General features: G+C 39.9%; 1 pseudogene; it reads left to right on the top strand.

Moving 5' to 3' along the window:
• The first annotated feature begins 9,484 nt into the window (after positions 1-9,484).
• LOC141484962 (ubiquitin carboxyl-terminal hydrolase 2 pseudogene) lies at positions 9,485-11,218 on the top strand (annotated as a pseudogene).
• Positions 11,219-14,611: the final 3,393 nt, after the last annotated feature.

Below are 14,611 nucleotides of genomic sequence, written 5' to 3'. Positions count from 1 at the left end.
CAAAATGACTAAAGAAAATCTGAACGTTAATGGAGAAGTTGAAGAATGTACTGTCGTCCCTATTGTTGGTGACGGTTTGTTTCGTGCTCTCTCTAATTTAATGTATGAAACACAAGATAGAGCGATGGAGGTGCGTTCAGAAATTGTCAAATATGTGGTTAATGACTGGAGAAAGTTTTCAATTATGACCCACGACAGGAATGGCGACAAGTACGTAACACCTAACGAATAGTTTGCTGATATGATGAAAAATGCTACTTATGGCGGATTTTGTGAGTTAATAACAGCAAGATTATTATCCCATTTAAGTTCGAAGTTTATAGAAACGGTCTCATATACACGGAATCTGGATCTAAGAACTATCGGGTAAGGCGATTACGATTCAGCAGAGATTAGTCCAGTGTGCATTTTGATGCCTATCTTCCCATAGCAGCACAGAAAATTTCCAGCTGTAGAAGAACATGATTTTGGAATTGTCAGGAGGTAGCTGTTTTAGAGCGTGAACATTTACCTATTGTATCTTCAATAAATTATGATGAAAATTTAATAAGAAGTTTATTGTACCAACCTGAGTCTGTGACATTGATAGAAAAAAAGAAAAACAAACGTATAGGGGCAAGGTTTACTAATTACACACGAAAAAATCAAATAAAAAAGACACAAAAAAAATATGGACAGACTCTACCTGTATCCCACCGTAAAGCTGTGTCTGAATATAAGAAAAAAACCCTGATGTACAGAGGCAAGCTGTCGCCACCTACAAGGCTGCACACCCTGAAAAACACAGGCAATCTGTCGCCACCTACCAGGCTGCAAACCCTGAAAAACATAGGCAATCTGCTGCACTATATCAGGCCAGGAATACTGATGTGCATAGAGTGATTCAGTCACGGTATAGAGAAAATACAATTCAGCGTGTATGGAGAAGCAAGTTGCTTTCAGGTTTGGCGTATGACCCAGATATTGCTTAGGGAACTGACAGTAGTGTAGTCTTAGGTTCTATGACGTACAAGTATCAGTGGTGTAACGCCTTGAAGTGGAAAGATGAGACACCTGGCATGTGTTGTAGCGCCGGTAAAGTACAACTTGAGTCGTTTAAACAACTGCCTGAACCACTTTACAGTCTGGTTAATGATTTACACCCAAATCATGTATACACTTCATGGATAATATCCGAAAATATAATGCCTGTTTTCAAATGACTTCCTTTGGTGGAAAACAAATAAGAGAAGGCGGTTTTTCACCAACTTTTAAATTTCAAGGACAAGTCTATCATTCAATTGGAAGTATATTACCGGAACCTGAGCAGGATGCACAGTTTCTGCAAATTTATTTCGTCGGTGAAGATTATAGAGAAGCTAATATTCAATGTTCCAATTTCCTGATTTGAGACCAAATTTAATCAAACAATTGCAGCTTATGTTACATGAGATGAACCCATACATAAAATATCTAAAAATAGCCATTGATAAAATATCGCCTTCAGAGTCATTCAAGGTCGTAATACATGAAGATAAAAAACCACAAAGAGAACACAGCGGCAGATTTAATGCACCAACGGCAAATGAAGTGGCTGTTGTATTGGTAGATCAGCATTTTGACCGAAGAGACATCATCCTCGAAAGTCGAAGTAACTCACTTCAGCGTATCAGTGAGATACATCGAGCTTATGATGCGTTGCTGTACCCGTTGATGTTTTGCTGGGGAGATGATGGCTATTCAATCAACATACCACAATGCGATCCCACAACTAAGTTGTCCTTGAAAAAAACAGTCTCTGCTGTAAGTTTTTATTCATACAGAATAATGATCAGAGAAGAAGATAACTTTTTGGTTAAATTAAGAAGATGTAACGCTCACGTGAACGTAGAGAATTGTCATTCAGTGAAGTCAATCAAATACGTTTGCAAATATGTCAATAAAGGGTCAGATCAGGCTACGTTTACTTTAGAGAACGGAAAGGATGGGAAGGATGAAGTTACAACCTACGTAAGTGGTCGATATATAAGTTCAGCTGAAGCAGTTTGGCGAATCCTTGAATTCCCAATACATGAGTGTTTTCCTTCTGTACTGCACCTTGCTATCCATTTAGAAAATTGACAGAGAATTTATTTTAATGAGCAGAACTTGTGCGACAAATTGAGTAGTCCTCCTACGACTACAGCACTTTGTCAAACACCGCATATGATTCGAGAGCTTTTTGTTATCATTTTATTGTTCTGCCAGGTTTCCGACCCGCTATGTCTTTGGGAAAAATATAAAGAATACCTTTCTGAAGACTTTAAAAAACAACTGGAAAGGCAAGGTGACGTGAATGTAGAGCACTCATCGGACCTGATATTTAACAAATGCCTGTCGGTATTAGAGGATGCTGTATTATCATTAGGCGGCCGTTCTCTTGAAGAGTATGGATTACCTCAGCCAATAACATCAATACATCTTGAAAAAAGAGAGTACGTGAAGGAGACCAGTTACTATACAGTGGCCTTAGAAGACGCAGTAAGAAAAAATGAAGCATCCTTGAATGACGAGCAACTGGAAGTTTACAATAAAATTATCTGGAACTGGTAAAACCTTCCTTATTAATTTACTTTTAGCGAAACTAAGAAGTACTCACGGCATTGCCCTAGCTGTGGCGTCGTCCGGCATGGCTGCTACATTACTCATGCTACTTATAAGTTACCACTCAATTTAATCACTGCCGAAACTTCCATTTGCAACATCTCCAAACAAAGTAATTTTGCTTAAGTATTAAAGAGTACAAAAATAATCATATGGGATGAAATAACGATGGCTCTCTAAAAATATCAGAGCACATTTGGGCGGGGATGGGTCTGCTGATAGATTTTCAGATCTCCTTCTTTAAATCGGTAATGGTGATTTTCCATCGTTTGATGGAATGATAACCATCCCGGAAGAATTGTGCACAGTTGTTACTACGGTTCAAGAATTGCTGTCTAAAGTTTATCCAGACATCATTCATATACATGACAAGCCTATTATTGAATGGTTATGTGAGCGTGCCATATACTTACTCCAAAGAACGATCAAGCAGCAGCTATCAAAGATATCCTTCTCATGTCGTTTGAGGGCGAAGAAAAGGTCTATCTGTATCTGTAGAGTAGGGAGGGTGAGTTTAAGCCCACGCACTTAGGCCACATGTGACCCATTGTACATCCTCCCGAGGAGTTGTCCTCCTAGGTCATCGTCCATCCTGTCCTTTCCAGGAAGGTGGACAGGTCGCTGGGAGACATTTCGCCGAACACACACTCTCTTATTGACGATAACTCCCGGCACTCACACAGGACATGCCTGACAGTCTCATCTTCCTGTTCACACATCCTGCATAGAGGTGTGTCCACTAGCCCCATATTATGTAGGTGTTTCCTTAGCTGACAGAGAGCTATAAGGCGTAGATTTTTCCTGGTCATCGCCAGATATTTCTTCGGCGCCAGCGTCCCAGGGTCGCCCAAGGTGATCCTGGTATGATTACATCCTTTGAATCCATCCCATCTCTTCAAGGATTGAGCATGAGTGTAACATTTGACTAGTTCGGCAATTGTTGAAGTCATCAGGCCGTGGGTGCCACTAGGTCCTAAAATTCTTAGTCCAGCCGCTTCCTTGGCTAAAGAGTCGGCAATGCGATTACCTTTACTCCTGTCGTGCCCTTTAACCCACCTCAGGATAATGTTATTATCTACCGAGGCTTTGGCTAAATCTTGGTGGCACTCTAGTACTAGCCCTGACGTAAGACGCTGTCTGTTCAAGGCTAATAGTCCTTGTCTGCTATCAGTGCAGATTGTTATGTTTTTGCCAGAAATTCCTTTCTTGGTTATTTCTTTTGTGGCGATTGAGATACCAGCCAGTTCTGTTTGACCCCATGCGAGACCCACTGTTCCGAAATTGCTCATAAGCCACGTATGCTCTTTTTGCTCTACTCTGTAGATGAGAGTTCCATGTTAGCTTCTTGTCGAGGATAGTACCAAGGTATTTCACCTCTTCAGAGAAGTTTAGTTTGCTTTTGAAGATTTTGGGAGGTTTTAAGCCCGCTAAACTTCTTTTCCTGGTGAAAACGACCATCTTAGTCTTCTTGGGATTGATCGACAGTGAGTGTTCCTTACACCATGTTTCTATTAATTTGAGCCCATCCTGAGCTCTATCGCACAGTGTGTTTAAAAATTTGCCGGTCTGCAAGATAACTATGTCATCTGCGTATGCAATTGTGTAGAATCCATTTTTGTTAAGGTGATTAATTAGGGTATCCAGAACTATGTTCTAGAGAAGGGGTGACAAGACCCCTTCCTGTGGACATCCCCTCATTACCAGTCCTTTCACTGTGATGTCTTCTACATTAATAATTATTGCTCTACTAGAGAGCATCTGGAGTATCCATTCTCCTACTACTAGGGGTACATTTCTGGAGTGTAGTTGCTGGGTAATTGTTGGAGAGGTTGTTTTATCAAACGCTCCCTCGATATCTATGAATATACCCAGGGTGGATTCTTTGTTGTCCATTGATCTCTCGATTCTGCCAACCACATGGTGAAGGGCCGAATCAGTAGACCTTCCCGGAGTATATGCATGCTGATTTGGATGAAGTGAGTTGTGAACAAGTACTTCATCTCTTATGTACCGCTCACATAGCCTCTCCATGGTTTTTAAGAAAAACGATGTGAGACTAATTGGTCGGAATGCTTTTGGTAGGGTATAGTCCATCCTACCTGGTTTGGGTATAAATACTACTCTTACTTCTCTCCACTTACTGGGAATCTACCTCAGAGCTAGAGAAGCTCTGAATATTCCAACCAGGTGCGGCATAAGAGTGTCCAGTCCCCACTGAAGTAGGGCTGGTCTTATACCGTCAGGTCCTGGTGACTTGAAGGGGGAAAAGCCCGATATAGCCCATCTTATTTTGTCCTCATCAATTACTGTACTAGCATATTGCCAGTCATATTGTGAGGGTGTTATTGGTACATCCGTCCATTCGCCGTTCCAGGAAAGACAGAGCCTGGGAAGTGAGTTTCCATAAGAATCTCAGCACTCTCCTGGAGGTTGGCGGCTTTGTCGCCATTTTCCCTCTTCAGGATACCGATACTCTTATGATGGTCATTTGATAGTGCCTTCTGTAGCCTAGAAGCTAGTGGGAAGTCTTCGACTGCCTCACAACAGGCTCTCCAGGCTTCTCTTTGCTTTCGTCTGCAGACTTTTTTGAACTCTCTGAGGTTGGCTTGATATATAACCCAGTCCTCTTCGAGTCTTGTACGTTTTGCCTTGTTAAAGGTCGTTCTCGTTGTCTTCCTGAGGTGTTCCAATTCAGGGAACCACCATGTGTTGGTTGTGCCATGCGTTTGACCCATCCTCATCGGACAGGATTCCTTATAGGCAATGCCTATTTTGTTGTGGATAGATACTGTGTTCCTTTCCAGTTCTTCATTGTTGCCAGGAGTCAGGACCTCTGTTTCCTGCAGAGATTGTTAGATCTTTCTGTATTATATATTCATATAGTGACTTACCTCGGGCGTTGATATCCTTGCTGCCCCAGTCACGTGGTGAGAGTGCGAGTCGCAACCCAATATGAGATCCACTCTCTGGTTGAGGCAGTGATCCACTAGTACCTCCATTTCTCTGGTCGGTGGTAGGATGGCTGCATCTGAAGTGAGGAACACCGATGCGATTATCAACGCCATATATTTGCCTTTCCCAACTGGACATTCAACTTTAACCGCAGTGAGATCTGAGGTGCTGAATTGTGCAATCGGAAACGCTCTGTATTTCCTTGTAACGTAGACAGCCGTCCTAGGTCGCTGGTTGCTTGGTAAGCTGAAAATTTGACCAGTTAGGCTACTGAAACCAAAAATTTTGGTCTTTATTATCCAGGGCTCCTGGATCAGAGCTATTGCCTCCTCCAATATATCAAGGTGGCGACATAGTGTTGCCGTTGTGTGTTGGAGGTTGCATTGTATTATTTTTACTTTTTTTCCAACGTCCTTGCCCATGAGACAGTTGTTGGATTCAAAGTTACCTTCAGAGGTCCATCTTCTCCCCCTCTAAGGGGGAGATGGCCTTGATGTTTTTGGGTGCCTCCTCCGTCAGGTCATCGACTGTCATCTGTTGAGATGCTTCGACTTCCTTTTCGGGACCCATGGTGGCCTTGGGGTCAATATCCACTTTAGGTGGCTCGACTTCCAAGGACCTAGGGTCTTCAGAGGAACCCTCTCCTTCTTTTTTTGTTATTCTAATAGTCAGTGAGGTAAACGCGTAGCTTAATCTCATCGACTTCTGCTTTAGGACAGCCATATCATCGTCTCCGATCCCGAAGACGAAGAGGTGTCCTTGTGGGTTCATCTTAACCTCATGATGGAAAGTGCACCATCTTGCTACCGTCAGGTCAGGGTTCTGCGCCTTCAGCCGACCCAGTACCCTCTCCTTCTCACCGGATGTCGTCTTGTGGACTTCCTCCGGGATCCAGAGTGAAGCTTTGGTAAGCTTTGGGAGCTTATCCACACTGACGACCGCAAGTGATGCCTCCTCCCATGGCTTAATATTCATTGTGGCTTTCTTCAGCCACTCTAGCGTCACGTCGTCATCGCAGACCACTCTGATGATTTCACCGGAGTATGTCCACGACTTGAACGTGGGCGGTTTGCTGTTGTTGCTTGAGACAGAGAAGATGATCCTGTCCAGCTCCTCCAACAGTTGTTTTTTGATGAGACTCTCTCGTACTGCGGTAACCTTACCGTAAGGGTTAGTCTCATCTATGATGACTACCTTGAGGTGTCTCAAGGCGGCCTCCACGAACGTTTTGGAAGGTGCAGCGACATTACTGTCGCTGCGAAGCTTCTTCAACCTTCTTGGGGTTCCCTCCGTGTAGGTATTCGCGTGAGGGCGCTTCACTGCAGTGGCAGCCGTTTCATTGTCTTTTTTCAAGGCGGAGCTCTTGGCGCTCTCCGCAAGAGGTCCCCTTGTTGTTGGAGATGGAGTGGGAGAGGGGGAGGGTGCACTCATAGTTGCTGCCATTCCTGCCTCTTTCGCTCTCTTTCTCCTCTTGGCCTCGGCGCCGCCAATACGCTTACGCCTTGGACTTTGCGTTACGTCGCGAGGTGGTTTGATATGTCCAGCCTCTTTCTGAGCGGTAGCTTGGGGTGAACATTTCTGTTCATCTCCAGACCCCGCTCTAGATTGAGGTGAGCATTGCTGTCCAGCCTCGGGATTGGTTGTTTTTTTGCTTTTTCTTTCGTTAGTGTTCATGTATGTTCCCACGAGTAGCAAGGGAAGGGTTGGTCACCTCTGTCAGAGCCCCGCATTACCAGAGGAAGGCTAGTTACATTGAGGTTTCGCCCGGTTCCTCAAGGGGATCGTTCGTAACCGCATATCACCCTGCGGCCATTCAGCTGTCGGCACGATTCCTTACACCTTAGCTTGGGTAGGCTGGTCCGCGGTGGCATGTTTTGCAGGGCTTTTGCAGAGTTTTAGTTTCCCTCACCCTACTTATTTCTGCCACGGACCAGGAGCCCGGCAACCCCGTCCGGAAGGCCACAATGGCTTCCCGGACAGGGCCTCCAGTCCCCTGGCCATTCCCCTATCCGCCACCTGGGGACGCGCCCGATAGGTAGCCCAACCCACGGGAAGAAAAGGTCTATACTTCGACTGATACTGTGGTTAATACAGATGACGCTACTAATTACCCTGTAGAATTTTTAAATTCATTAAAACCGCCAGGTTTGCCTTGTCATAAGCTTATTCTGCGTGTGGGCACTCCAATTATTTTGTTGCGAAATTTTAAACCACCAAAACTTTGTAACGGTACGAGACTGCAAGTGAAAGCGCCACCATGTTAACTGGGTGTGCGAAAGGGGAACCTGTATTTATACCACGAATCCCATTAATACCTGATGATATCCCGTTGGAATTTAAACGATTACAGTTTCCCCTAAAAGTCTGCTTTGCGGGTATTGACTTGAGAGAACATTGCTTCTCTCATGGACGGTTTTATGTTGCTTGCTCACGAGTAAGTTCACCCAATAGCTTGCTAGTTTTAGCGCCTAATGACAGATTAGTTAAGAATATTGTGCATCAAGAAGTTTTGTAGGCCCTAATTTTTTACATACGCTAAACAAAAGTAAAGCCGCAAACACTATACCTAATCAATAATAATACTTCTTGACGCGAGCGAAGCCGCGGGCAAAAGCTAATATATATATATATATATATATATATATATATATATATATATATATATATATATATAAAATCTAGAAAGGTTAATGCAGTCAAGCTGCTGGAAAATAATTCCATGAAAATCAAAAAATAAATAGATAAGTACTCTTTGATCATTCCCATATTGATTTCAATTTAAGAGCCACCGGTATACAGCTGGTGGTTCCACTTATGTTTCGCTTGCGTTTACGCAGCTATTTTTATCAAGTACTTTCTTGGTTTTTTCTCATTTTGTCTTCAATCGAGGACCGCCTGCCCGGTACTGACGATGCCCAATAGGCTGAAACAGCTGTATACCGGTGGCTCTTAAATTGAAATCAATATGGGAATGATCAAAGAGTACTTATCTATTTATATATATATATATATATATATATATATATATATATATATATATATATATATATATATATGTACTAGATATATAATGAAATGATGAAAATCCATAACTAACGTATTCAAAAAACAACTTATTGTTAAAAATGCCTTCAATTAATTTGTTAGACTTAGCTTAATCTCCTATAGATAAGGCACGTATAAAAGCAGTGTCGTCAAAACATGCAGGCGCTTGGTTGGATGCCTTACCAGTTTCATCCCTTGGTACATTATTATACAATGAATCTTTTAGAGTTGCTGTAGGCCTTCGACTAGGTTCCAATATTTCTGTTCAACACAAATGCAAGTGTGGAGTGGAAGTAGACACCCGAGAATATCATGGATTGAGTTGTAGATATAGCGCTGGGCGCTTTTCCCGTCATCAAGCTGTAAATGATGTCATCAAACGTGCCTTAGGTTCGGCAAATATACCATCCATCTTAGAACCCCCAGGCACTTGCAGCGATGATGGAAAACTACCAGATGGCATGACTCTCATTCCTTGGCGGAAAGGAAAACCGGTTGTCTGGGATTTCACATGCGTCGATACTTTGGCTCCTTGTCACGTTCCTTCGACTTCTGTATCCAGCGGTGCAGCAGCTTCATCAGCGGAATTGTCAAAAACAAGGAAATACAATTATTTGGGAGATAATTTCATTTTTTATGCAATAGGAATCGAAACATTTGGTACCTTAGGCCCCCAAGCATTGGAGTTCATTCGTGAAATCGGCATTAGGATATCCAAAGAGACGAATGACCCAAGAGCTACCTCTTTCTTGATTCAAAAAATTAGCATTCTGATTCAATGAGGAAATGCAGCTTCATGTTCAGGTACAATTCCTCAATCAAAAACAACCCTAAGTGAATTACCAATGTTTCCCATGAACAAAATATATCGGCATGTACAGACAGTGCAAGGAATGGAGTTGTGCAGTTTGGTGAAAGACTCGCAGCAAAACGGTCGAACTTTGACAAAAAAGGAACTGGAAACTCTAAATGAGGCTGGGTTTGGTCCTCTGGCTGAGCCCTCACAGTCCCCAAAAGAACTAATATCTAATTCAGTTTTGAGCAGTTTTGCTTCGAATTCCTTATCCTACCAGTCCAATGAAGGGGTGAATCATCGTATCCGTGTTTACTCAGAAGAAGATAGTAGTGACGAACGTAGTTGCAACAATAAATCGGTGATTCATTCTTCAGTTAAAACTCTTGAGTTCAATGGGTTGAAAAATCTTGGAAACACCTGTTTCATGAACAATATAATCCAATGTTTATCAAACATGGGATGGTTGCTGGAATACCTAAAAAAGGATACATACATAGAAGATATCAATACTAGTATTTCTAGTATGAAAGGTGTTTTAATCAAAGCGTTCGCAGAAGTTATCAAGGAATTGTGGTCAGAAGATTCATCTCATAGAGTAATCAACACAGTCTACTTAAAAAATCAGATTCAAAGATTTGCCCCTCGATTCATGGGTTCTGCCCATCAAGACGCCCACGAATTCCTTCGATATCTTTTAGAAGGTTTACATGAGGACCTCAACAGAATTATTGAGAAAACTGAACCGATCTTAACTGAGATTGACGAAAAATTGACTGAGAACGGAAAAGCACAAGAGTCCTGGCAGAGATATTTGAATATGAACAATTCCAAGATTGTAGACTATTTCGTTGGTCAATTAAAATCTAGCATGAAGTGCATACACTGTGGACACACATCAGTAACCTTTGATCCTTTCTGGGATTTGTCTCTTTCCATACCACAAAGAACTGGCCAATTGAGTTTGTCACATTGCTTGGATTCTTTCACAAGAGAGGAAACTCTGGATGGAGATGAAAAACCAATGTGTTCGAGGTGCAAGCAAAAGAGAAAATGTACAAAGTCATTATCAATCTATAAGTTTTCCCGTATTTTAGTAATTCATTTGAAAATATTCTCTCCAACGGAAAGATTCAGAGGCAAATTGAATGTTTCCATTGACTTTTCTTCAAATGGATTAGATATGAGCAGTAATGCAGCAGACAATGTGACTCCTTGTCGTTATAATCTATATGCACTTTCAAATCACAGTGGGACTACTTACAACGGACATTACACAGCATATTGCTGACACCCATATAGTGGCACGTGGCATGAATACAACGATTCACACGTGTTTCCAATTTCGCCAAAATCACTTGTGAGCGATGAGACATATGTCCTCTTTTATGAACAGGGGGGGACGAAGCAGCACCTTTGATGTGATTTTCTTTTATAATCTTAGTTCTTTGAATTGATTTGTATTTCATGATTGTTCCAAACTCCATTATTTATTGTAATATTAAGTTGTAATTGATTTTATATATTAAAAAACTTATTGTGATATTTTCACTAAACTGTTTTACAAAGACGCAACACGTGTTTCGCCATACAATGACTTCTTCGGGTAAGTCTTCACTAACTAATTCTACACATTCAATGCTAAATATACCTTATTGAAGTACCTACATTTCAAGTACCTGATTTTTACCTGAGTTTGTAATGAATTAAATTATCTGAACTCATGTCCCAGTTTCCACATTTGAAAAAATATTTAGTAACGGGGAGTTATTCAATTCTAATTGATCATTCAGTAAATTACCCGAATTCCTGAATCTGTTGATTTCTAACCATTCTAGAAGATTGAGTCTCAAACTCTTCTCTTCCAAATGTAACACATCGTATTCATGATTAAACTCATGTTCTTCTGCTAAAATGTGGTTTGCAAATGTGGAATTGGTGTTTCTATTTACAAAACTACTTCTACGCTCTTTAATTCTTTGGGAAAATGTTTTCCCTGTTTGGCCAATATACAGTTTTGGACAAGAGCCACAAGTCAGCTTATATACTCTTGATCTATCCGACACTACGTTTACGCATTCTTTCTTCAAAAAACGGGCAATATTATTGGTTGGTTTACCCAAATATGACAATGTCCTGTAACTTACGTTATCGCATCTTGAATTTGGGTAGACCGGTCCATAGCTTGCTTTTGGTGTTTTTTGGAAAGAATGGAGACCATAATATGTACCTTATAGGACCATTGTTAACCGCGATTTGTTATATCAAACAAATTACTCTCAGACAGTGGAATATTCAAGTCTGTGAAGCATACTATTGAATGCAACAACTTTATGCTGGTGAGGGTGTGTGGAGGTATTATGTATGATAATGTCCGTGTACGATGGTTTGTAAAAGTACCGTGACTATTTCCAACATGCATTTCTTTACCATCTCAGAATATGAAAATGGTTTTTGGTGTTTATTAAGCGTCCAGTACACACGTAACGCTGCTTCTGTGGATTTTTCTTGCTTGCATATGCAACGAACTAGTAATTTCGTGCTTTTTTTGTAAGAACTGTGATATGTATAAAGTTTTTCTTTACGAGCCTTACTGCCAAGAGGAAAGTTTTTGTGAAATTGCTAATGAGTGGTTTCGTAGTGTTGTTTCAAATTATCACTCTTAACAATAGCGAAAATTGTATTGCATATAAGGCACACTGACTGGAACCGCTTGAGGCCTATCAGGCAGCGTAAAACAATATTGTTCAGTCCATTCTGCCAGAAACCTCCTATTTTCAGTGTCCACTTTACGCTTTTCAGGATCCATATTAGCATAGGTACGAAAATATTATGAAAACGCGGAAAACTCACAAAAAAAAATTAATGAGTCTGCTTTCTCCCGCTCACACGCCCGCACCCCCGATTTCCATACTCGCTCGCGCTTGTTTCAACAAAACAAACAGTCGCAAGCGCGCACAAACACACACACACACACACAGGGTAGATGAGAAACTGATAAAACCATATCAGTTGTATGTAGGTACTTGTAAAACAGATTGACTAGGCAACTTGAAATAAAATACTAAGTTGAATTCTATGTGGCTTAAAAATATTACTTTAATTGATACAAGTATAGTATACCTTATCTACGTATCAATTTATACTTGATATATAACACATTACAATATTTGCCGGTCCGAGGTTCGACCTTTCGCGGTCCGCAAAGCGATTTTACAATCTCTATACAAATACAGTCACGATGGTGACTGAACTCGAGTAGTTTTTGTTTGTAAAATATTAGATACAAAACCTAATCTATCACAGTGCAAAAATGCACCATACTGGCGTAGAATTTGTAAGACGAATTTAAAATTAAATAATGAATAAATGCCTACATTATTTCGGCCATTTAAGTACATAGACGCTGCATTTAAAATGAAGACACCCATAATAAGTTTATTAAATTAAACAGTAATTTTTTTTTTATTTATATGTTAAATCTTACCTGAGTAGACATATAGGAACATTTTTCAAAGATACCTGTGTATAAAAATAGCAGTAGGGATCTCGAACAGGTAGAAAAACGTGGAGGGGAGAGCGGAGCGACAGCTGCTATGTACAATGGAATTTCTCGGCCAGTTTAATTATAAATGAAACTTACTCTATTGTGTACATTAAAAAAAATAAGGTAATTAATTACGACTAATGAAAAGAAAAAAAAATATTAGTACAAAATCTGTTTATTTAAATATATTACATTGTTGTCTACATCAAATATTTTCTTCTACTTCATCTATCTGTATAATAGGTGAAGTATTGGAACAACTATTTCCGCTGCACTGTAAACATGCTACACTGCAGTATAAACCACTTTTTCTGCATCCACACGCAGCTCCACATCCCTTTTTGCAATTACAAAATAACATTTGCAATAAATTATCCGGAGCAGGTAATTGATTCATTGTTATTGGGATGTACATGTTATTGGAATACTTACATCCCCAATTTTCAATAACTACGTCATTTCCTAGCCATATCTGAATTTGTAGGTACACTCTTTTAAGGTGCTCAAACGCTGCATCAGTTGTTGGAGGCAGTGATGACAAAAGAACACTCGTGTTTTTGGCTGTTGCTTTTATGAACGAATTGAACCTCAATGTATTTAAATCATGAGTTTTAGACGGAGCGCCAAATAAACTCAAAATACATGCTACACCTGCTTGCAATATATTATTGGGGTCTTCATTGATATTTTTAAATACTTTTACTGAGTCGTGTAAAAAAATCCGTTTCTCAAAATTTTTGGCAAACTCAATTTTTCCTTTATTGAAAAACGCAGAAGTAGTGTCACAACCCGTAAAGGCATGTAAAAAAAGAATATGTTCTTTACAATTTGGTAATGATTTTTCTAAACATTTCGATGAAAATATCTTCTGTTGAACTTTGCCTCGGGATGGTTTTAGAAAATATATTTCACGATCTTTATCTACCAATGCCGTTAATATCACTAAGACATCGATATCTTCTGGAACTATAACAACATCTTTTGATTTCAAATTCATTGCCGTCTCAATAATTAATTTGTCGGCATCGCTTTCCGCTTGGCATGTAAAAATATTGTTGTCAGCTAATTTAATTCTCAACATTTCTATCAAGCGAATTTTATTTTTAATATTTGTCAAAAATTTATCTTGAGCAATTTTTAAAGGCATATGTTCATCAAATTCAATATCTGCACATTTATTTTTTAATGCGTGACGATTCCTTTCGGCTGATTTAATACTACCTTTTTTATACCCATCAATTACCACGTATGTGTTACTATTATAATTATTTTTTAAATATCTCACATAATGGTCACATATCATTGTAAACGTTTCATTTAATTGCCATTCACAACGATGTAGTAACATGCCTCCGTCAATAACATAATAGAGATTCTCTACACTTTCTAAATTAATAGAAAGATCCTGAAATAATTCGTAAAATGTTGATTTTTTGTTTTTCGCAGTTCACCATCTCAAAAAAAGCAAGTGGATATGGTGCCAATTCGTAATTTATATAATTTTTAAGTTCTTCGTCGGTTTTTTTTAAACACAAATACGTTGAAACAGCAGTAATGGGTCAACAGGAATAATCTCGTCACGAATTTTAATTTTGGCTATTTTTCGCCAATAGAGAATTTATTTTATTTTTCCTTGACAATTTTAATAACGA

The sequence above is a fragment of the Leptinotarsa decemlineata genome, unplaced genomic scaffold (assembly GCF_025532065.1).
Source record: "Leptinotarsa decemlineata unplaced genomic scaffold, Ldec_3_MD MMD2_tig00026299_RagTag_RagTag, whole genome shotgun sequence".
Lineage (NCBI taxonomy): Eukaryota > Metazoa > Arthropoda > Insecta > Coleoptera > Chrysomelidae > Leptinotarsa > Leptinotarsa decemlineata.
This window is presented reverse-complemented; position numbering and strand designations above follow the sequence as displayed.